Source organism: Bombina bombina, chromosome 4, assembly GCF_027579735.1.
Source record: "Bombina bombina isolate aBomBom1 chromosome 4, aBomBom1.pri, whole genome shotgun sequence".
Taxonomy (NCBI): domain Eukaryota; kingdom Metazoa; phylum Chordata; class Amphibia; order Anura; family Bombinatoridae; genus Bombina; species Bombina bombina.
In genome coordinates this window covers 336055024-336078369 of record NC_069502.1, presented here as the reverse complement: position 1 = coordinate 336078369, position 23346 = coordinate 336055024, and the positions used below count along the sequence as shown (strand labels likewise).

The following is a 23346-nucleotide window of genomic DNA, read 5'->3' as shown; positions in this document are numbered from 1 at the left end:
GCCTGGACGTCTGGAACTTCTGCCAGACGCTTGTGCAAAAGAATAGACAGAGCAGAGATCCCTTTTAAAGAACTAGCTGATAAGCCTTTGTCCAAACCCTCTTGGAGAAAGGACAATATCCTAGGAATCCTAACCTTACTCCATGAGTAACTCTTGAATTCACACCAATAAAGATATTTACGCCGTATCTTATGGTAGATTTTCCTGGTGACAGGCTTCCGAGCCTGTATTAAGGTATCAATGACTGACTCGGAGAAGCCACGCCTTGATAGAATCAAGCGTTCAATCTCCATGCAGTCAGTCTCAGAGAAATTAGATTTGGATGATTGAAAGGACCTTGTATTAGAAGGTCCTGCCTCAGAGGCAGAGTCCATGGTGGAAGAGATGACATGTCCACTAGGTCTGCATACCAGGTCCTGCGTGGCCACGCAGGCGCTATCAGAATCACTGATGCTCTCTCCTGTTTGATTTTGGCAATCAGTCGAGGGAGCAGAGGAAACGGTGGAAACACATAGGCCAGGTTGAAGAACCAAGGAGCTGCTAGAGCATCTATCAGCGTTGCTCCCGGGTCCCTGGACCTGGATCCGTAACCAGTTGAGCAAACACCTCCGGATGGAGTTCCCACTCCCCCGGATGAAAAGTCTGACGACTTAGAAAATCCGCCTCCCAGTTCTCTACGCCTGGGATGTGGATCGCTGACAGGTGGCAAGAGTGAGACTCTGCCCAGCGAATTATCTTTGAGACTTCTAACATCGCTAGGGAACTCCTGGTTCCCCCTTGATGGTTGATGTAAGCCACAGTCGTGATGTTGTCCGACTGAAATCTGATGAACCTCAGTGTTGCTAACTGAGGCCAAGCTAGAAGAGCCTTGAATATTGCTCTTAACTCCAGAATATTTATTGGGAGGAGTTTCTCCTCCTGAGTCCACGATCCCTGAGCCTTCAGGGAGTTCCAGACTGCGCCCCAACCTAGAAGGCTGGCATCTGTTGTTACAATCGTCCAATCTGGCCTGCGAAAGGTCATACCCTTGGACAGATGGACCCGAGAAAGCCACCAGAGAAGAGAATCTCTGGTCTCTTGATCCAGATTTAGTAGAGGGGACAAATCTGAGTAATCCCCATTCCACTGACTTAGCATGCATAATTGCAGCGGTCTGAGATGCAGGCGCGCAAATGGCACTATGTCCATTGCCGCTACCATTAAGCCGATTACTTCCATGCACTGAGCCACAGACGGGCGTGGAATGGAATGAAGGACACGGCAAGCATTTAGAAGTTTTGATAACCTGGACTACATCAGGTAAATTTTCATCTCTACAGAATCTATAAGAGTCCCTAGGAAGGAGACTCTTGTGAGTGGTGATAGAGAACTCTTTTCCACGTTCACTTTCCACCCATGCGACCTCAGAAATGCCAGAACTATCTCTGAATGAGACTTGGCAATTTGAAAGCTTGACGCCTATATCAGGATGTCGTCTAGATACGGAGCCACCGCTATGCCTCGCGGTCTTAGAACCGCCAGAAGTGAGCCCAGAACCTTTGTAACAATTCTCGGGGCAGTGGCCAACCCGAAGGGAAGAGCTACAAATTGGTAATGCCTGTCTAGAAAGGCAAACCTTAGGAACCAATGATGATCTTTGTGAATCGGTATGTGAAGGTAGGCATCCTTTAAGTCCACTGTGGTCATGTACTGACCCTCTTGGATCATGGGTAGGATGGTCCGAATAGTTTCCATTTTGAATAATGGAACTCTGAGGAATTTGTTTAAGATCTTTAGATCCAAGATTGGTCTGAAGGTTCCCTCTTTCTTGGGAACCACAAACAGATTTGAATAAAATCCCTGTCCTTGTTCCGTCCGCGTAACTGGATGGATCACTCCCATTACTAGGAGGTCTTGCACACAGCTTAGGAATGCCTTTTTCTTTATCTGGTTTGCTGATAACCTTGAAAGATGAAATCTCCCTTGTGGAGGAGAAGCTTTGAAGTCCAGAAGATATCCCTGAGATATGATCTCCAATGCCCAGGGATCCTGAACATCTCTTGCCCACGCCTGGGCAAAGAGAGAAAGTCTGCCCCCCCGGATAGGGGGCCGTTCCTTCACGCTGTCTTGGGGGCAGCAGCAGGCTTTCTGGCCTGCTTGCCCTTGTTCCAGGACTGGTTAGGTTTCCAGGCCTGTCTGGAATGAGCAACAGTTCCGTCTTGTTTTGAAGCGGAGGAAGTTGATGCTGCTCCTGCCTTGAAATTTCGAAAGGCACGAAAATTAGACTGTTTGGCCTTTGATTTGGCCCTGTCCTGAGGAAAGGTATGACCCTTGCCTCCAGTAATGTCAGCAATAATTTCCTTCAAGCCAGGCCCGAATAAGGTCTGCCCCTTGAAAGGAATGTTGAGTAATTTAGACTTTGAAGTCACGTCAGCTGACCAGGATTTAAGCCATAGCGCCCTACGCGCCTGGATGGCGAATCCGGAATTCTTAGCCGTTAGTTTAGTCAAATGAACAATGGCATCAGAAACAAATGAGTTAGCTAGCTTAACATTCTAAGCTTGTCAATAATTTCATTCAATGGAGCTGTCTTGATGGCCTCTTCCAGGGCCTCAAACCAGAATGCCGCCGCAGCAGTGACAGGTGCAATGCATGCAAGGGGCTGTAAAATAAAACCTTGTTGAATAAACATTTTCTTAAGGTAACCCTCCAATTTTTTATCCATTGGATCTGAAAAAGCACAACTGTCCTCAACTGGGATAGTGGTACGCTTTGCTAAAGTAGAAACTGCTCCCTCCACCTTAGGGACCGTCTGCCATAAGTCCCGTGTAGTGGCGTCTATTGGAAACATTTTTCTAAATATAGGAGGTGGGGAAAAGGGCACACCTTGCTAATAATTTCTGTAAGCCTTTTAGGTATTGGAAAAACGTCAGTACACACTGGCACCGCATAGTATCTATCCAGCCTACACAATTTCTCTGGAATTGCAACTGTGTTACAGTCATTCAGAGCAGCTAATACCTCCCCAAGCAATACACAGAGGTTCTCAAGCTTAAATTGAAAATTAGAAATCTCTGAATCAGGTTTCCCCGAGTCAGAGATGTCACCCACAGACTGAAGCTCTCCGTCCTCATGTTCTGCATACTGTGACGCAGTATCAGACATGGCTCTAACAGCATTTGCACGCTCTGTATCTCTCCTAACCCCAGAGCTATCACGCTTGCCTCTTAATTCAGGCAATCTAGATAATACCTCTGACAGGGTATTATTCATGATTGCAGCCATGTCCTGCAAGGTAATCGCTATGGGCGTCCCTGATGTAATTGGCGCCATATTAGCGTGCGTCCCCTGAGCGGGAGGCGAAGGGTCTGACACGTGGGGAGAGTTAGTCGGCATAACTTCCCCCTCGACAGAACCCTCTGGTGATAATTCTTTTATAGATAAAGACTGATCTTTACTGTTTAAGGTGAAATCAATACATTTAGTACACATTCTCCTATGGGGCTCCACCATGGCTTTCAAACATAATGAACAAGTAGGTTCCTCTGTGTCAGACATGTTTAAACAGACTAGCAATGAGACTAGCAAGCTTGGAAAACACTTTAAAACAAGTTTAGAAGCAATATAAAAAAACGTTACTGCGCCTTTAAGAAACACAAATTTTCCCAAATTTTGAAATAACAGTGAAAAAATGCAGTTACACTAACGAAATTTTTACAGTGTATGTAATAAGTTAGCAGAGCATTGCACCCACTTGCAAATGGATGATTAACCCCTTAATACCAAAAACGGAATAACAAATGACAAAAATGTTTTTTAAACAGTCACAACAACTGCCACAGCTCTACTGTGGCTTTTTACCTCCCTCAATACGACTTTTGAAGCCTTTTGAGCCCTTCAGAGAAGTCCTGGATCATGCAGGAAGAAGCTGGATGTCTGTGTCTGTAATTTTTGCTGTGCAAAAAAACGCCAAAATAGGCCCCTCCCACTCATATTACAACAGTGGGAAGCCTCAGGGAACTGTTTCTAGGCAAAATTCAAGCCAGCCATGTGGAAAAAAACTAGGCCCCAATAAGTTTTATCACCAAAAATATGTAAAAAAACGATTAAACATGCCAGCAAACGTTTTAAAATACACTTTTATAAGAGTATGTATCTCTATTAATAAGCCTGATACCAGTCGATATCACTGCATTTAAGGCTTTACTTACATTACTTCGGTATCAGCAGCATTTTCTAGCAAATTCCATTCCCTAGAAAAATATTTTAACTGCACATACCTTATTACAGGAAAACCTGCACACTATTCCCCCTCTGAAGTTACCTCACTCCTCAGAATATGTGAGAACAGCTAAGGATCTTAGTTACTTCTGCTAAGATCATAGAAAACGCAGGCAGATTCTTCTTCTAAATACTGCCTGAGATAAACAGTACACTCCAGTACCATTTAAAAATAACAAACTTTTGATTGAAGAAATAAACTAAGTATAAAACACCACAGTCCTCTTACGACCTCCATCTTAGTTGAGAGTTGCAAGAGAATGACTGGATATGGCAGTGAGGGGAGGAGCTATATAGCAGCTCTGCTGTGGGTGATCCTCTTGCAACTTCCTGTTGGGAAGGAGAATATCCCACAAGTAATGGATGATCCGTGGACTGGATACACTTAACAAGAGAAATAAAGATTAAATATAGAAATACACATATTGTCATGGTCAAAGTGTATTACAATCTACTTATAATCAAATTATCATTTAAAATCAATCATATCAGCTTTATTTCCGCATGCTGTATAATGATTAATGCAAAGTTATGCTAATGAGCATGGTGGTGGGGGTTTTTTCAAGAAAAGGCAGCAACCCTTAACACGGTGGGTGAGCCAATGACAAGAAGCATATATCTGTAGCCACCAATCAGCAGCTAGCTCCCAGTAGTGCATTTCTGTTCCTGTGCCTACCCAGGTATAATTGTCAACAAAGGATATCAAGAGAAAGAAGTGAATGAAATAATAGTAGTAAATTATAAAGTTGTTTAACATTGCATGCTCTATCTGAATCATGAACATTTAATTTATCTTTACTGCCCTTTAAGGACTTATCACAATTTGTTGTTTGATAATTATTGGTAGGATAACTGCTTCCAATGAGCACAGGTTTTCTTGATTATAGACTAAAGTCAAATCAGAGAAATGCTTTCTACATAGATAGTCAATCAAACACACATGCCCACTATATCATCACTCATCATGCTCCTGTTCAAATGTCTTAAAGGGACTGTCTATACTATAATTGCTATTGTTTAATAAGATAGATAACGCCTTTACTACCCATTCCCAAGCTTTGCACAACAAACATTGTTATATTAATATACTTTATAACATTAAAACCTAAATTTCTGCCAGCTTCTAAGCCACTACAGACAGCCTCTAATCCCATGCTTTTTTATTTGCTTTTCACAACAGGAGAATGCTAGTTCATGTGGGCCATATAGATAACATTGTTTTCACGCCCAAGGAGCACTAATTGGCTAAAATGCAAGTCAATAAATAATAAATACAATTTCATGTGATCAGGGGGCTGTCAGAAGATGCTTAGATACAAGGTAATCACAGAGGTAAAAAGTGTATTAAAGTGATGGTAAACCCTAGCTTTTGAGAAACGCTAGGATTTACAATCGTAACAAATAAAGGGGACTTTCATTCATGAAGTATAAAATACTTCATTCTGAAAGCCCCTTTATTTGTTATCAGCGTTTGCTGCGCTGAGCTGCTAAAGGCAGCCCACGGCAGAACGCAATTTGGCTGAGAGGTGACGTTTCCACCTCTTAGCCAATAGCCGTGCGGGAAATACAGCTTGGCGCCACAAAACCTGGTGCCAAGCTGTATTTCCTGCACGGCTATTGGCTAAGAGGTGGAAACGTCACCTCTCAGCCAAATTGCGTTCTGCCGTGGGCTGCCTTTAGCAGCTCAGCGCAGCAAACGCTGATAACAAATAAAGGGGCTTTCAGAATGAAGTATTTTATACTTCATGAATGAAAGTCCCCTTTATTTGTTACGATTGTAAATCCTAGCGTTTCCCAAATGCTAGGGTTTACCATCACTTTAATATAGCAGTGTTGGTTATGCAAAACTGGGGAATATGTAATAAAGGGATTATCTATCTTTTAAAACAATAAAAATTCTATTTTAGATTGTCCTTTTAAATTATCCTAAATACAATTTTACTTATTAATATAATTAAACAATGTACAAAGGGATCAATGTGATATGTAAACCTGCCTAATTGCAATTTTATTTGTCATTTTCATTTTATTTTTCAATGCCAATATCAAAAACTTAACAACAGAGAACACACTTTGTGAAAAACATTTTTGAGGTTCAGGCCTTTTATCTGCAGATTGTGATCACTGAAAACCCATGCTGACAATATCAGACAAACTTCCACACTCAATGCCTCAAGATTGTGATCGACTTCATAGTCAGAATTGAGGGCACACTTAACCAGCATGGCTACTACAACATTTTGCAGCAACACTGCACACCATCTTATGTGGGACAGAGAGTGAAGGAAAACCAACCAACAGTTGCTCATTATATGGTAAATATACATGTTGGCTATATAGCTGAACTTTCATTTAACAATCAATTGCAGCAATTATTTGAACATGTATATGCCATGTTAATTGTGAAAGGTAGGCTATGTCATGCTTATATCAGCCAGTTATATAAGCAGTTTCATTAAAAAAAAGCCTTGCTGCTGGAACCCAGCATTTGCTTTCAATAAAGTAATTTACTTTACTTTATTGTTCTAATTAGCTCTCCACAAGCCCTGGCTAAAATTGTTCTCCTGTGGAGAGTTGTACTACTAATCTACTATTCTGACTACTACTCCTAAGGTGCTGATTGTATGCCTCTCAGTTCTTAGCCAACAACAGGATTTTTAGAACTTAGAAGCTGTCAGTTGTTGCCGCTCTGCAGGTATGTATGAAAATGCTAATTATAGCTGGGGTTGAATAAGCACAACCAGAGATACAAAATATCTCTCTCTCTTCTCAACACTGGCAGATTAATTGTCTTCTGTTTATATAGCTTTTTACAGAGAAAATGTGTGTTACTCATATTCTCAGTATAAATGAGGATAAAAAAGACAAAGGTAACTATATTTTAAATAAAAAAATAAAGGTAAAGGAGCTGCTTAAAAACAAATAAATTCATTTCAGCAGGAAAAATTGACCATTGGGACCATTAAAGGGGAAAAATTATAAAGGGGAGTATAATGTTCCTATTAGGCAAAAAAAGTTTTGCAAATCTTTTGATAAATATGTGTGGTGACAAGTTTCTTGAATCAAAGTATTAATAACCTCATCAGATAAATCTCGCTGGGACAGCACTAGGGCCTCTATTTATCAAGCTGTCAACCGCAAATACGCTGGAATTCCGCAGCGTATTTGTGGCGAGCCTGATTCGCCTTAGTTATCAAAGGCTAGAGACCGGCAAAAGTAGAATTTAGTGACGTAACATACGATCCGCCGGACTCAGTCCGACACAGATCGATGGTTGCATCACTCCAGATGTTCCGAACGCAAGTTCGGCACAATCTGACTACTTTTGAAAGTTATCAAGATCCTACCAGGTACGCTCGCCACTTTTCCGGCCCAGCGTACCTGGTTTTCAATCCGCCTCCCTGGAGGTGGCGGATGCCATAGGAATCAATGGGAGTCTGACAGCAGCGAAAGCTCATGTTCGCTGCTGCCCGATATCCCATTGATTTCTATGAAAAAAGTCTACACCTAACACCCTAACATGTACCCCGAGTCTAACACCCCTAATCTGCCCCCCCCCTACACCGCCGCCACCTACATTATACTTATTAACCCCTAAACCGCAGCTCCCGGACCCCGCCGCAACTATAATATATTAACCCCTAAACCGCCGCTCCTGGACCCCGCCGCCACCGACATTATACCTATTAACCCCTAATCTGCCACCCCCTATACCGCCGCCACCTACATAAAGTTATTAACCCCTATCCTGCCGATCCCATACCCTGCCGCAACTAAATAAATTGTTTAACCCCTAAACCGCCGCTCCCGGAACCCACCGCCACCTACATTATATTTATTAACCCCTAATCTGCCCCCCCCCTACACCGCCGCCACTATAATAAAGTAATTAACCCCTAAACCTAAGTCTAACCCTAACCCTAACACCCCCTAACTTAAATATAATTTAAATAAATCTAAATAAATATTACTATTATTAACTAAATTATTCCTATTGTGACCTGGGATCTTGGAAACACACAGTCCTCAAAGCTGGAAACACCACACAAGGTTGTAGCTTTATAAAATACAGTCTGTTTATTATCAGGTCTGGCAAAAAACAGGCAAAATAAACATAAACAAAACAAAAGAGGCTTGCTCCACTGAGCACTTACTAACAAGTACAACTGTCTGCACTAAGTAGCTTTTCACAAAAGTAATATTGCACAGACCTTTCAAACTTTGTCCTTTAGAGATAATTCCTCTCAGTCTCTCAGGAGAGTGTTTGCAGTTTCCCTTTACTGCTGGCAAAATCTACCTCTCAAACCCTGACTGGGGATTTTATTAGCACCTGCTGTCAATTACCACATGCAGGTGAGTAGCTAGCTGAGTCAGACAGAATTCCTGGACTGGACTTTGACATAATGTGCTACCTGCAAACTGCGGGGTGGAGAACTGGCCCACCCTACTCTCCAAATACTCCACCCCAGGGACACAGAAATAAATCACATGTTTTCTCTATGTGGCAAACAAACATAACAATTCTCCCTGGGGTTGTCAGACCATACCCCACACTGCAGCACTTTTGAGGGAATATAGACACCTTCCATTACTATGCCTTGGGTTCTGTCACACATCCTCCCCGCCAGCTCAGACCTAGTGGGGTGAGCGACCATGGCCAAAAGCGTATGCATACGTGAAAGGCCATCAGCATTACCCTGTTTACTTCCTGCCCTATGTTCTACTGAGAAGAGATAGGGTTGCAAACTAAGGAACCAGCGTGTAACTCTACTATTATTATCCTTATTTTGACTCATCCATTTGAGAGGTGCATGATCAGTAACTAGTCTAAATTTTCTGCCCAACAAATAATATTTGAGAGTTTAAACTGCCAATTTAATTGCTAGACACTCCTTTTCAACAATCGAATAGTTCTTTTCTCTAGGTTGAAGTTTACGGCTCAGGTATAGTATTGGGTGCTCTTCACTTTGACTTTCCTGGGAAAGCACTGCTCCAAGCCCTACATCAGAGGCATCCGTCTGTAAAACAAACTCCTTTGAAAAATCAGGGGTGACTAACACTGGTTGTCTACAGATGGCTTCCTTGAGATTTTGAAATGCCTGTTCAGCTTCAGAGGACCATTTCACTATTACTGGAGCTTTTGCTTTAGTGAGGTCAGTTAAAGGACCCGCTATAGTAGCAAAGTTGGAGATAAACCTTCTGTAGTAGCCAACAAGCCCAAGAAATGTTCTTACCTGTTTCTTCGTCATAGGTCGTGGCCAATTCCTTATGGCTTCAACTTTAGCAAGTTGTGGCTTTACTATTCCTCTTCCAATGGAATAGCCAAGATACTTGGCCTCCTCCAAGCCAATGGTACATTTACTCGGATTTGCTGTCAGACCGGCATTTCTTATGGAATTAAGGACAGCTTGCACTTTTGGCAAGTGAGACTCCCAATCTTCGCTATATATGACCACGTCATCTAAGTAAGCTGCAGCATAATGAGCATGTGGCCTTAAGATCCGGTCCATCATTCTTTGAAATGTTGCTGGAGCACCATGTAGGCCAAAAGGTAACACCTTGTATTGGAAGAGCCCATCTGGAGTAGAGAAGGCAGTCTTTTCCTTTGCCCGTCCTGTAAGCATCACTTGCCAATAACCCTTGGTCAAATCCAATGTGGTAAGGTACCTGGCTCTCCCGAGTATCTCCACAAGTTCATCAACCCTTGGCATGGGATATGCATCAAACTTGGATATTGCATTCAGCTTCCGGTAATCATTACAAAACCTGATTGTGCCATCAGGCTTTGGTACAAGCACAATTGGGCTACTCTATTCACTTTGGGATTCTTCAATTACCCCAAGGTCCAGCATTTTCTTTACTTCCAATTTGATTGCTTCCCTCCGGGCTTCAGGTATTCTATATGGCTTTAGATTTATCCTTTTTCCCGGTTCAGTGACAATGTCATGCTCTATTATCGTAGTTCTTCCTGGGACTGAGGAGAAAACATCTTTATTTAATCTAATGAAGTCTGTTACCTCCCTCTTCTGGTGGATAGTCAGGGTTTCTGAGATATTGACTACGGGTTCATGTTCCTCCATTGTAGGGAGGTGTGCTGTTTTTATAGCCACAAGTGTTTCTCTTTCTTTCCACGGTTTAAGTAAATTCACATGGTAAATCTGTACCTCCTTTCGCCTCCCAGGCTGTCTTACTTTGTAATTTACTTCCCCCACTCTGTCAATGACTTCATATGGCCCATGCCATGTTGCCAAAAATTTTTTCTCTACAGTGGGAACCAGGACTAGTACTCTGTCTCCTGGATTAAACACATGAACCCTGGCATTTCTATTATAGCTCTTCTGCTGGTGCTGTTGGGCATTTTCCATGTGTTCTCTAACTATGGGCATAATGGCTGTCATCCGATCCTGCATCTGAGTTATATGTTCAATCACACTTCTGTGAGGGGTTGACTCCTGTTCCCAAGTCTCCTTAGCTATGTCTAGCAACCCTCTGGGGTGTCTTCCATACAAAAGTTCAAAGGATGAAAACCCAGTAGAAGCTTGAGGGACCTCTCGGATGGAAAACATTAAATAAGGCAAAAGGAAATCCCAGTTTTTTCCATCTTTATCAATTACCTTTTTGAGCATAGCCTTTAGTGTTTTATTAAATCGCTCTACCAGACCATCAGTTTGTGGGTGATATACGGATGTTTTCAGATGCTTTATATGAAGAAGATTACACAACTCCTTTGTAATTCTCGACATAAATGGAGTGCCTTGGTCTGTTAATATTTCTTTGGGAATCCCAACACGGCTGAACATTAACATTAACTCCTTAGCAATTGCTTTTGCTGAAGTAGTACGCATGGGTATTGCCTCAGGGTAACGTGTAGCATAGTCTACTATTACCAATATATACTGGTGCCCCCTTGCAGACTTTACAAGAGGACCCACAAAATCCATACCAATGCGTTCAAATGGGACCTCAATTATGGGTAAGGGTACCAAGGGGCTACGGTATGCTGTAAGAGGGGCAGTTAATTGGCATTCAGGACAAGAAGAACAATAATTTGTGATAGATGCCATTACACCTGGCCAATAAAACCTCCTAAGAATTCTCTCTCTGTTTTTTTCAATCCCCAAGTGCCCCCCAAGTATGTGGCTATGTGCCAGATTTAATACAGTGTGTCGATATGCCTGGGGTACTAACAGCTGTTTGACAGACTCCTTTTTCCCAACTCTGTACAATAAATCATTTTCCACTTCAAAGTATGGAAAGGTGAGTGCTTTATCAGTATTAATGGGGGTGCCATTTCTTATAGAAATATAGTTTCTAGCCGCAGCTAAAGATGGATCCTCCCATTGTACAGCCCTAAAGTTACTTGGGCTAACCTCTAGGTCAGTTATTTCTACATCAGGTTCAGATATATTAGATTGACCTGTATTATTCTGTTCAGTATTACCTCCAACTAGGGTTTCCATAGGGGTTGAGTGTTTCCCTCTAGCAGGAGATATTTTGTCTAAGTCATCCCCCAATAAATCAGAAAAGGGAAAGTCACAAACAGCGCCCTCTACTGAATCCAGTGAATTTTCCTCAGCAGCATCCCATAGATTCAAAAAATTGGGAAAATCTCTGCCTATTATCATTTCATGGACTAATTTATCCACTAAACCAACTCTATGATTTATAGGGCCATTTTGAGTTTCAATAAGTACTTTAGCAGTTGGATACTTGTGTATGTCCCCATGGACACAAGCAATATCTAGGTTCTGGTAATTATCAATAGGAGTATTTCTCAACAGACCCCTGTCTATGAGCGTAACCATGCTACCAGAGTCCAGCAAAGCTTTAATTTCATTTCCCTCCACCCTTACAGTGCACCAAGGGTGGCCATTTAAACAATAATTTTTGGTAATTATATATACTGAGCGAGAGTACAATGAATAATTGTCTCTCATATTGCCAACATTCCATTCCATAGCAACATCATTCTCAGGGCAGTCCTTTGCAAAATGTCCATACTCTTTACATTGAAAACATTTAATATTAGCGTTAGACAACATCTTTGAGGCTATTGTGGACCCTTCCTGCCTCACAAAACTCTTGTCCCTTGCTGTAATGTCCCTCGGGTTGTAAAAACCCATCTGCTCTTCCCGATACCCCCTTTTCCCCGGAACAGTCTTACCCAATTTACTGGGACTCTGGATCTTCAGGGTTCTAGGTCTTTCCTGGTTGGGGATTTGTAGAAACTCTCGGCAGTCAAATAGCGTTCCACCAGGGCAACTAGACCGTCAGCAGTTTTAGGTTCACTCTGGCTGACCCACCGCCGCAGGGAAACAGGCAATCCTCGCAGGAACCGGTCCATCACAAGCTGTTCCACAATGTGACTAGCTGAGATGACCTCTGGCTGTAGCCATTTCCTGGCAAGATGTATCAAGTCAAACATCTGTGACCACACAGCTTTGTCTTGACTGTAAGTCCAGGAGTGAAATCACTGGGCCCTTACTGCTGTCGTTACTCCCAGGCGGGCCAAGATTTCTGTTTTTAGCTTTTTATAGTCACTGGCCTGCTCAGGCTCCAAATCATAATATGCCTTCTGAGGTTCTCCACTCAGAAATGGCGCAAGGAGACTTGCCCATTCAGACACAGACCACCCTTCTCTTTCGGCTGTCCTTTCAAAAGCCATCAGGTAAGCCTCCACATCATCTGTAGCCACCATCTTTTGCAAATAGTTACTCACTCTCAGGCCTCGATGATTGAAAGTTCGTAATTTGCGGCAAGAAATGTGTATTTCTGTCTCGCAACTCTCGCAAATTTCACGCCTTGCGTAATGATCGTATAAAGTGGGCAGTCCATTGTAAACAATACGTTACGCGATAAGCTGTCCATAGTAAACTATAGACTTCGCCTCCTTATATCATTTCACGAACCTCGAAATGGGTTTCCATATATCATTGCGTCGCTTCGTAATTTTAATGAATCACTTTATTTCAGTTTGTGTTTGCATATTTCAAAATGTAAAACTACAGTTATAGTATATTGTCTAAATACGTTATATCGTATTATTTTTAAAATGAAATAAATATTGTAAATAATGTTATTCATGTTAATTCGCCAAAGGATGTCTGGCGAGATATGTATGTGAGTTGAATGTGCGATTCGTATGGCGTATGTTTTTATATCATCGTAACATATCTGTGAAACTTGCGAGATTTACTCAGGTTACGCCCATGGAACGCCCATTTTACGCCCTCTCCTTCGCAATGAAACTCTCCTTCGCAATGAATTCTGCTTTTACTGTTCTGGTTATATTTTGTTATTCTTTTTTATTGAAATCGTACAATAAATATTTTTACGCTCTTTATTTAGATATTTTCACTCATTTGTCTTATTACGAAATTGCGTATATGTTTTAAACAATGTTCAATGTGCAATATTTGTTAACCAATCATATTTATTGTTATATTATTTCTGTTACCATAATACCTTGCAATACATTTATGTACGCATATTTATGAGTACTTCCTTAATATTCTCCAATCACAGCGTATTTTACATTTTACTCTGGTTACATGTATATTTATATAGATATCATATTTTATTCTGTGAGGCAGTTGATGAGATATTTGAAAATGGTTGCTGAGAGGTTTACAGTTGTGGAGAATGAAATCCTTGTATCTGCTCTGGAGCCAAACTATGACATGCTTTTTGGACCACAGAGGCGTGACACTAGTTTAAAGACAAGGGATGCAATCTGGGAAGATATTGCTGAAATGGTTAATTTAAATGCCACACATATAAAGACTGTTGCTCAATGTCGCAAAAGGGTTGCAGACATTAAAAGGAAAGTTCAAAGAAAGAATAAGAGGAGGAGGCGATTTTTAAAATATGAAAGAATATTTATTAAACTTTTAATGTCTGTAAACCCTAATGTGGACATTGAGCAACAGTCGACTTCAGCATCATCTTCCCAGACTTCTCCCTTGTGTGAAGAACATGTAGATGTCTCTGTTGGCCCAGAAAGTGATGTTTCACAGCAAAATAATTCTGAGGATGTGGATGAAGGTAATTTTTTATTTTTTTTATTTATTTAGTTAACATATCATGTTCCTTATAAAAAATTACATCAAGTTTATTTTAATTTAGTGCAAGAAGTTACTACATCACCAGCATTACTTGCTGAAAGCACTGAGGCAGCATGTGGAAGTGAACAATTTGAAAATCCAGCAATTCAAAATATTGAATTCATCATTACCGGTATATATGTGGATATTTTGATTTTATAATCATTTAGCATGTAAATTTAAACATCAATTTAAAGGGACAATGAACCCACATTCTTTAATTTGTGAATAAGATACAGCATGCAATTAAAATCAACTTTCTAGTTTACTCCTATTATCAAATGTTATACATTCTCTTGCTATCTTTATTCGAAAAGCTATAATGTAGGTTTTTTGCAATCAACCTGGGTTGTTCTTCTTGATTGTTGGATAAGTTCACACACAAATAAACAACTGCTGACCAAAATAATTGCTGGCTCCTTAGCTTACATGCCTTCTTTTTCAAATCAAGATAGCAAGAATATTATGAAACTTTGATAATCGGAGTAAATTAGATATTTTCTTAAAATTGCATGTTCTATGAGTGTGTTCAGTGTCCCTTTAAGCGTTATATTTTTTAATATATATTCATTTTTTTATATGACAAAGTTCCCTATAGACCAATATGTAAATCCCCTGATCTATAACATGTTAGGATATCTCCTTACATCTGCTAAGTTTAACCCCAAAAACCTGCTTCAGATTTGTAAATAATGTGAAAAGCACTTGTAATGGATGGTTATTAATTATGCCTCCATAAAAGGGATTTGTTATACATTAATGGATGCACAATATTTTATTTTCAATACTTGTAATATAGAAATTAATATATAAATATGTTTCTAAATAATTTCATTTATTTTTTGTATAAGATGATGAAAATGCAATTAGTACAAATGTGGTTGATGCTGCCAATGGAGAAGATTCTCAACCACATGAACAAGGTATGTATTCATTTACACCTTACCATGTTAATTTTTATGTTAATAAAGAATGTCACTTATATGTGTGTGCATTTTTAAATTAAATGTAAAAATAAAATTGTCACAGTTTTTATTTTTAACACATGAACTATCAATTCCTTTTTTCTTTTTTTCTTTATCATAACAATATTTTAAATATGTGCTTAGTGCAATTCAATTTTAATGTAGTTTAATATGATATTTGTTTTATGTCTAACAGGAAAAATGGAAGAGAATAAATGGGATAAAATGTGTCTTTTGATAGAGAATATAAACAACAATCTCACCATTTTAAAAGACTCTATGCTTCACAATTTTAAAAAAAAAAGACTTCACAATCAAAAAGTAAGAAGACTTTTAACCAGAGTGATTGAAAATCAAAAAGAACAGCGTGCTCTAATGTTCAGAGAAAGAAGGTGGGAGGGAAGGGCATTTTATTCTGGGGTTAAAACACATGGTGGACCATTTTATCATCCACATTAATATCTTATGTTTGTTTTTTGGTTTGTTATTTAGAAAGTTAATAAAAAGAATGTTTACAATTGGTCTTTTTATTTGTTAGATTTATACACCATACAACACATTACATATTTTCACACATGTATTAAAGGGACGTGTACATTTGATTTATGATTTCAGTGTGGGGTGTTCACAAGTATGAATATATAATTATTGAACATGGATGTATATATCATTATCAAATCATGTTCTTACTTATATTAGTTTATAATACACATGTGTCTGCATATTTGTGTGCACTGTCCCTTTAATATTTTTCAAAAATAAACGTTACTAATATTTTACAAGTTTTTTATCTTCATTTATTTTAAATTACTATGTTTAACTCAAAGAATAATAATATACACATATTAAATTTATTTTCTTTTTCTATATTTTCTTATTGGTTTTTTACTAGCTTGAAGATTACCATCAGAATTCTGATGTCCTTTTCTTTTTCCATCAGAAATTATAACATCAGAATGTATTCCATCAATATCTGAATTACCTAAATTGGTTGATTCGGTTACAAATGAATGTAAATTTTCAGGATTTTCTGAAGACCTAACATTTAAATTTAAAGGAGTATTAGTACAATCATTTTTTTGACATAATAAAATCATTGACTGAGCTATTGATTTTAAGGACTCACTAATGTGTTCCAAATGTGTATTACTTTTTTCAACAGAATCATTTAAATTTTTAATAGCATGATTTTGTTTAACTATTTCTTCCTTAAATTCAAGCATTGTGTTATTCATAATCTCAAGTCTGTCGCGTAATAAATCATTATGTTGTATTAATTTATAACTAAATTCACCAACATCCTTATAAAATTCATTGTCCTCAGGATTGTTCTCATTTTCTGATGGTAATGAATTATTTTCATTTTGTAAGAAAATTATTGTATGTTCAGCTTCATTGCTATTGTTGTTTTCCTCCTCCTGTTCTATGTTACTATTTGAAAATGTGGCTTGTGATAAATCCAACACTACATTTATTGGTATTTCATTTTGAGATGATATATTGTTGGGTGGTAGTTCACTTTCAATACTTATTTCTTTATTAGTTATATTACATTCTAAATTATCCAACATTTCATTTTCATTAATATTAGATTCATTAAGATCCAATGATGGTGTCTCAAGATTTTCTTGTGAGCTTTCATTTTGTTCTTCTGCCACTAAAAAATAAAATTTTCTTTGGTTTATTTTATATTTATTATTTCACATACATATTTAAAATTACATTATCCAGAAACAAAATAAAAATTACCTGTTCTTACACCAATATTAGTAAGTCCAGGAACTCCAGAAACCATTGCAGCTGGGATTAATTCTCTAATTATTTTTTCAGAATCAGAGTATGTGATTGGTACATATGTTCCACCACCTGTTTTCATTCTTTCAGTTTTTTCTTTTCCCATTTTTGCTTTAACTTTAATTTTTAAATCAGAGTATCTTTTTTTGCATTTGGTCACTGATCTGGGCCTAACACCTACAGCTGATACAGATTTTGAAATTTTTTCCCATATTGAATTCTTTTCAAAATTAGAAGTTTTTGCAGCCATGGATCCAAACAGTTTATCATAATACATTTGCATTTGCTGTGCTAATACCAGATTTTCATCTTCTGTGAATGCAGGGTTTCTACCAGACTCACTATTTTGTGATGATACTCCAGTTGGTAGAACCTATGAATACATTTTAAATGTCTTTTTATTAAAATAACATTACCATTAAATGTCATATTTCTTTAAATAAATAAAAGTAAATGTAAAATAACATATACAATAAATATATATAATATGGTGGATTATATGTACTTACCATTGTTAATATTTTCGTAATTTAAATACACTTATTTTTCTATTGGAAATGAAACTCGAATTTTAAGTTTACTCCTGAAAGTAGCATAGAGAATTTCGCGCCATAAAAAGTGGACTTTTATAATGTCAAATTACGTAACGATTGCAGTTACGAATATTCACAAACACATTTACGAAGTTTATATTGAAATAGCGAAGGATGATTGCGTATGTTTTCACTGCAAAACTTTATTACAAAATGTGCAATGATCAAAAATTACGTCATCAAAGAGCGTCGTAATAAGCAATTAGGGAGACTATAAATATTTTGACGTAATTTTCAAAAAAGTGCGCGAAATTATATTTACGAAGGTAAGTTTACGAAAATTATTTCGAAATATATGATTTTAAATTTAATAAAATATTTAATTTACAATTCTATTTAATATTTATTATTACAGATGGCAGAATATATATATTATACATTATTTCAACATAGAAGATTTCAAAGGAGAAGAAGGAGGTTGATAACACATCATACAAATAGGATAGAAATCTTGAATGAAAATGATGTTGAACAATCTCAAGGATTAATTTCAGAAACAACAACCATGAGGACACACAGGGTATACAGGCCCAGAACATACAGAGAAAGACAATTTTTAAGTGACATGCCTGATGATATTGTATTTCAAAGATTTCGATTTAACAAATCAGTTATAATTACCCTTTATGAATTATTTAAAGATGATTTGGATCCTAGAACAAGGAGAAATAGAGCAATACCAGGAATTGTTAAATTATTGACCACACTTCATTTTTTGGGAACGGGTTCTTTCCAACATACCACCAGTTCTATTACAGGTGTGTCACAAAGTGCTTTTTCCAGGTTTCTTAACCAGGTAATTAATGTTTTCAAGAAAAATATTGACAGATTTATAAAATTTCCAATGACTGAAAATGAAAAAAATATAATTAAGGAATATTTCTATGAACATTATGGAATACCAAATACTGTAGGATGTATTGACTGCACACACATACAAATTTGTGCACCAATTGATCATCCAGAAACATATTTTAACAGAAAGGGGTGGCACTCTCTAAACACTCAAGTTGTATGTGACCACAAATACAAAATTATTTCTCTATTGTCAGCTTTTCCAGGGAGTGCACATGACTCGTATATTCTAAAGCAATCACTCCTTTATGAAGATATGAATGCAGGAATTTGTGGAAATAGTTTGATACTTGGTAAGTTATGTACTAAGATGTTTAATTGCCTAATACATAAAATTAATTATTTGTAATACTAACCATAAATCATACATCCAACAGGAGATGCAGGATACCCATGTTACAAATGGTTAATCACACCTGTCTCCAAACCAGCAAACAGAAAAGAAATGAAGTTCAATGACGCACACTCAAAAGCAAGATCAGCTATTGAACGTACATTTGGACTTCTTAAGAGTAGGTTCCGTTGTATTGATAAAACTGGAGGAGCATTAAAATATCAACCGACAAAGGCTGCAGACATAATAACTTTGTGTTGTATGCTTCATAATTTAGCCATTGAAAATAATCTAGATATTGATGTGGATTATGATGATGAACATGGAATAATTCAAAATGAATTGTCTTCACAGGACCCTGCTGTAAACACCAGTGTGAGGGAACACATGATTAATAATTATTTTTGATTTAAAACTGTATAATTACATTGCATTGCATTGCTTTACTTATGAATGCAATTGTATTAATTTTCTTTTTATTTCAAAATAAACAGAAGTCTGAAATAATACATGAGTTTTGGACATTTAATATTTATAATATACAAATCTGAATTTCTAAGTTCAAAGTTGATAATACAATTGATCAATAGACCCTTTTTAACAAAATTACGAATACAGAATTACACATACGAAGTGGGTATTTAACATTACGCAAACCAAAAAAACCATTCGCAGCGTATGTCGAATTACGAAAAAACGCCCATTTCGAATACATACACGCAATCAATTTCGAACACTTTCATTCATTCCGATATTATATTCGCACTCCGGTGCGAACATCTTTACATCATATCATTTTAAAAACCAGCTTTCAATCATCGAGGCCTCAGAGTCTTAGAACTGTGTGTAATTTCTGTAGCACACCTGCCCAGTCTTTCAGATAGGCCTCGAATCTCCTGTTGCATGGTACGTGTGATATTCTGCTGTTCCTCTCTTTGTGTTAATACCAGTTTTTGTAGCACTGCAATATTTTATTGCTGGCTGGCAGTAGCTTGCTGCTGTGTGGCAGTGGCTTGTTGCTGTGAGGCCATAGCCTGTAGTAAAGCCTTTACAACTTCCTCCATTTTAAGTGTGGTATTGTTTCTTTAACAGACTATCAGTGTGTTGCCCGCATTCTCCACCATATGTGACCTGGGATCTTGGAAACACACAGTCCTCAAAGCTGGAAACACCACACAAGGTTGCAGCTTTATAAAATACAGTCTGTTTATTATCAGGTCTGGCAAAAAACAGGCAAAATAAACATAAACAAAACAAAAGAGGCTTGCTCCACTGAGCACTTACTAACAAGAACAACTGTCTGCACTAAGTAGCTTTTCACAAAAGTAATATTGCACAGACCTTTCAAACTTTGTCCTTTAGAGATAATTCCTCTCAGTCTCTCAGGAGAGTGTTTGCAGTTTCCCTTTACTGCTGGCAAAATCTACCTCTCAAACCCTGACTGGGGATTTTATTAGCACCTGCTGTCAATTACCACATGCAGGTGAGTAGCTAGCTGAGTCAGACAGAATTCCTGGACTGGACTTTTTGACATAATGTGCTACCTGCAAACTGCAGGGTGGAGCACTGGCCCACCCTACTCTCCAAATACTCCACTCCAGGGACCCAGAAATAAATCACATATTTTCTCTATGTGGCAAACAAACATAACAATTCTCCCTGGGGTTGTCAGACCATACCCCACACTGCAGCACTTTTGAGGGAATATAGACACCTTCCATTACTATGCCTTGGGTTCTGTCACACTATTTAAAAATAAATACCTATAAAATAAACCTTAAGATAGCTACAATATAACTAATAGTTACATTGTAGCTATTTTAGGATTTATTTTTATTTTACAGGAAACTTTGTATTTATTTTAACTAGGTACAATAGTTATTAAATAGTTATTAACTATTAAATAACTACCTAGCTAAAATAAATACAAAATTACCTGTAAAATAAAACCTAACCTAAGTTACAATTACACCTAACACTACACTATCATTAAAATAATTACATAAATTAACTACAATTAAATAAAACTAATTACAATTAAATAAAATTATCTAAAGTACAAAAAAACTCAAACACTAAATTACAGAAAATAAAAAAAAATACAAGAATTTTAAACTAATTACACCTAATCTAATCCCCCTAATAAAAAAAAAAAAAAAAAAAAAAAAAAAGCACTACCCTACACTAAATTACAAATAGCCCTTAAAAGGGCTTTTTGCGGGGCATTGCCCCAAAGTAATCAGCTCTTTTACATGTAAAAAAAGAAATACAACCCCCCAACATTAAAACCCACCACCCACACACCCAACCCTACTCTAAAACCCACCCAAACCCCCTTAAAAAAACCTAACACTAACCCCCTGAAGATCACCCTACCTTGAGCCGTCATCACCATGCCGGGCACAAGTGGACCTCCAGACCGGCAGAAGTTTTCATCCTATCCGGGCAGAAGAGGACATCCAGACCGGTAGAAGTCTTCATCCAGGCGGCATCTTCTATCTTCTTCCATCCAGAGCGGAGAGGATCCATCTTCAATCCATCCGACGTGGAGCATCCTCTTCCATCGACGTCCTAACACTGAATGAAGGTTCCTTTAAATGACGTCATCCAAGATGGAATTAAGGTAGGAAAAATCCTATTGGCTGATGCAATCAGCCAATAGGATTGAAGTTCAATCCTATTGGCTGATTGCATCAGGCAATAGGATTTTTCCTACCTTAATTCCGATTGGCTGATAGAATCCTATCAGCCAATCGGAATTCAAGAGACGCCATCTTGGATGACGTCATTTAAAGGAACCTTCATTCAGTGTTAGGACGTCGATGGAAGAGGATGCTCCGCGTCAGATGGATTGAAGATGGACCCGCTCCGGATGGATAAAGATAGAAGATGCCGCCTGGATGAAGACTTCTGCCGGTCTGGAGGTCCACTTGTGCCCGGCTGGATGAAGACGGCTCAAGGTAGGGTGATCTTCAGGGGGTTAGTGTTAGCTTTTTTTAAGGGGGGTTTGGGTGGGGTTTAGAGTAGGGTTGGGTGTGTGGGTGGTGGGTTTTAATGTTCGGGGTGGGTTGTATTTCTTTGTTTACAGGCAAAAGAGCTGATTACTTTGGGGCAATTCCCCGCAAAAGGCCCTTTTATGGTCTATTTGTAATTTAGTATAGGGTAGGGAATTTTATTATTTTGGGGGGCTTTTTTATTTTGTTAGGGGGATTAGGTGTAATTAGTTTAAAATTCTTGTATTTTTTTATTTTCTGTAATTTAGTGTTTGTTTTTTTGTACTTTAGTTCATTTTATTTAATTGCAATTAGTTTTATTTAATTGTAGTTCATTTATGTAATTAATTTAATGATAGTGTAGTGTTAGGTGTAATTGTAACTTAGGTTAGGTTTTATTTTACAGGTAATTTTGTATTTATTTTAGCTAGGTAGTTATTAAATAGTTAATAACTATTTAATAACTATTGTACCTAGTTAAAATAAATACAAAGTTGCCTGTAAAATAAAATAAATCCTAAAATAGCTACAATGTAATTATTTATTATATTGTAGCTATCTTAGGGTTTATTTTATAGGTAAGTATTTAGTTTTAAACAGGAATAATTTAGTTAATAATAGTAATATTTATTTAGATTTATTTTAATTATATTTAAGTTAGGGGGTGTTAGGGTTAGACTTAGGTTTAGGGGTTAATTACTTTATTATAGTGGCAGCAATGTAGGGGCGGGCAGGATAGGGGTTAACATGTATAATGTAGGTGGCGGTGGGCTCCGGGAGCGCCGGTTTAGTGGTTAAACAATTTATTTAGTTGCGGCGGGGTCCGGGATCGGCAGGATAGGGGTTAATAACTTTATGTAGGTGGCGGCGGTATAGGGGGCGGCAGATTAGGGGTTAAAAGGTATAATGTAGGTGGCGGCGGGGTCCGGGAGCAGCGGTTTAGGGGTTAATATATTTATTATAGTTGTGTTAATAACTTTATTTAGTTGCGGGGGGCTCCGTGAGCGGCGGTATAGGGGGTAAAACAGGATAGTATAGTGTGGGTGCTTAGTGACAGGCTAGCAAGAAAGCTGCGAATAAGCCGATGAGCAGCGAGATCGATGACTGTCAGTTAACAACAGTCCGCTGCTCATCGCACCGTACTTGGTGCGCGGCTTTTTGACAGCTTTCCTGATAAATTTGGCAAACGTATTCAGGTCCGCGGCGGCGATGTTAGGCAAGCTTAGGTGAGCGTATTGGTGCCGGCGAATGCTAGAAAGTAGACAGCTTGATAAATAGAGGCCTAGGTGTTCAATCCCCAGGTCATCAAATTCAGAGGTTTGAGATCCAGATAAAAGAAAGGTTCTTGAGAAAGAAAATCCTAAATAAGAAGAAACTGCATAGGCAGGGCACAAGGACATTTGAAGCAGATCAGATTCAAATGATGACTCCAGTATACAGACAAACTCT

The 23346-nt window shown here is 38.2% G+C and overlaps 1 long non-coding RNA gene across 1 annotated transcript; it reads left to right on the top strand.

Annotated features, from left to right (window-relative positions):
• The first annotated feature begins 14394 nt into the window (after window positions 1-14394).
• On the top strand, window positions 14395-15287 carry LOC128656264 (uncharacterized). Its single transcript, XR_008401986.1, has 2 exons — window positions 14395-14496; window positions 15215-15287. It is a non-coding gene; the product is annotated as an uncharacterized LOC128656264 (long non-coding RNA).
• The last annotated feature ends 8059 nt before the right edge of the window (window positions 15288-23346 follow it).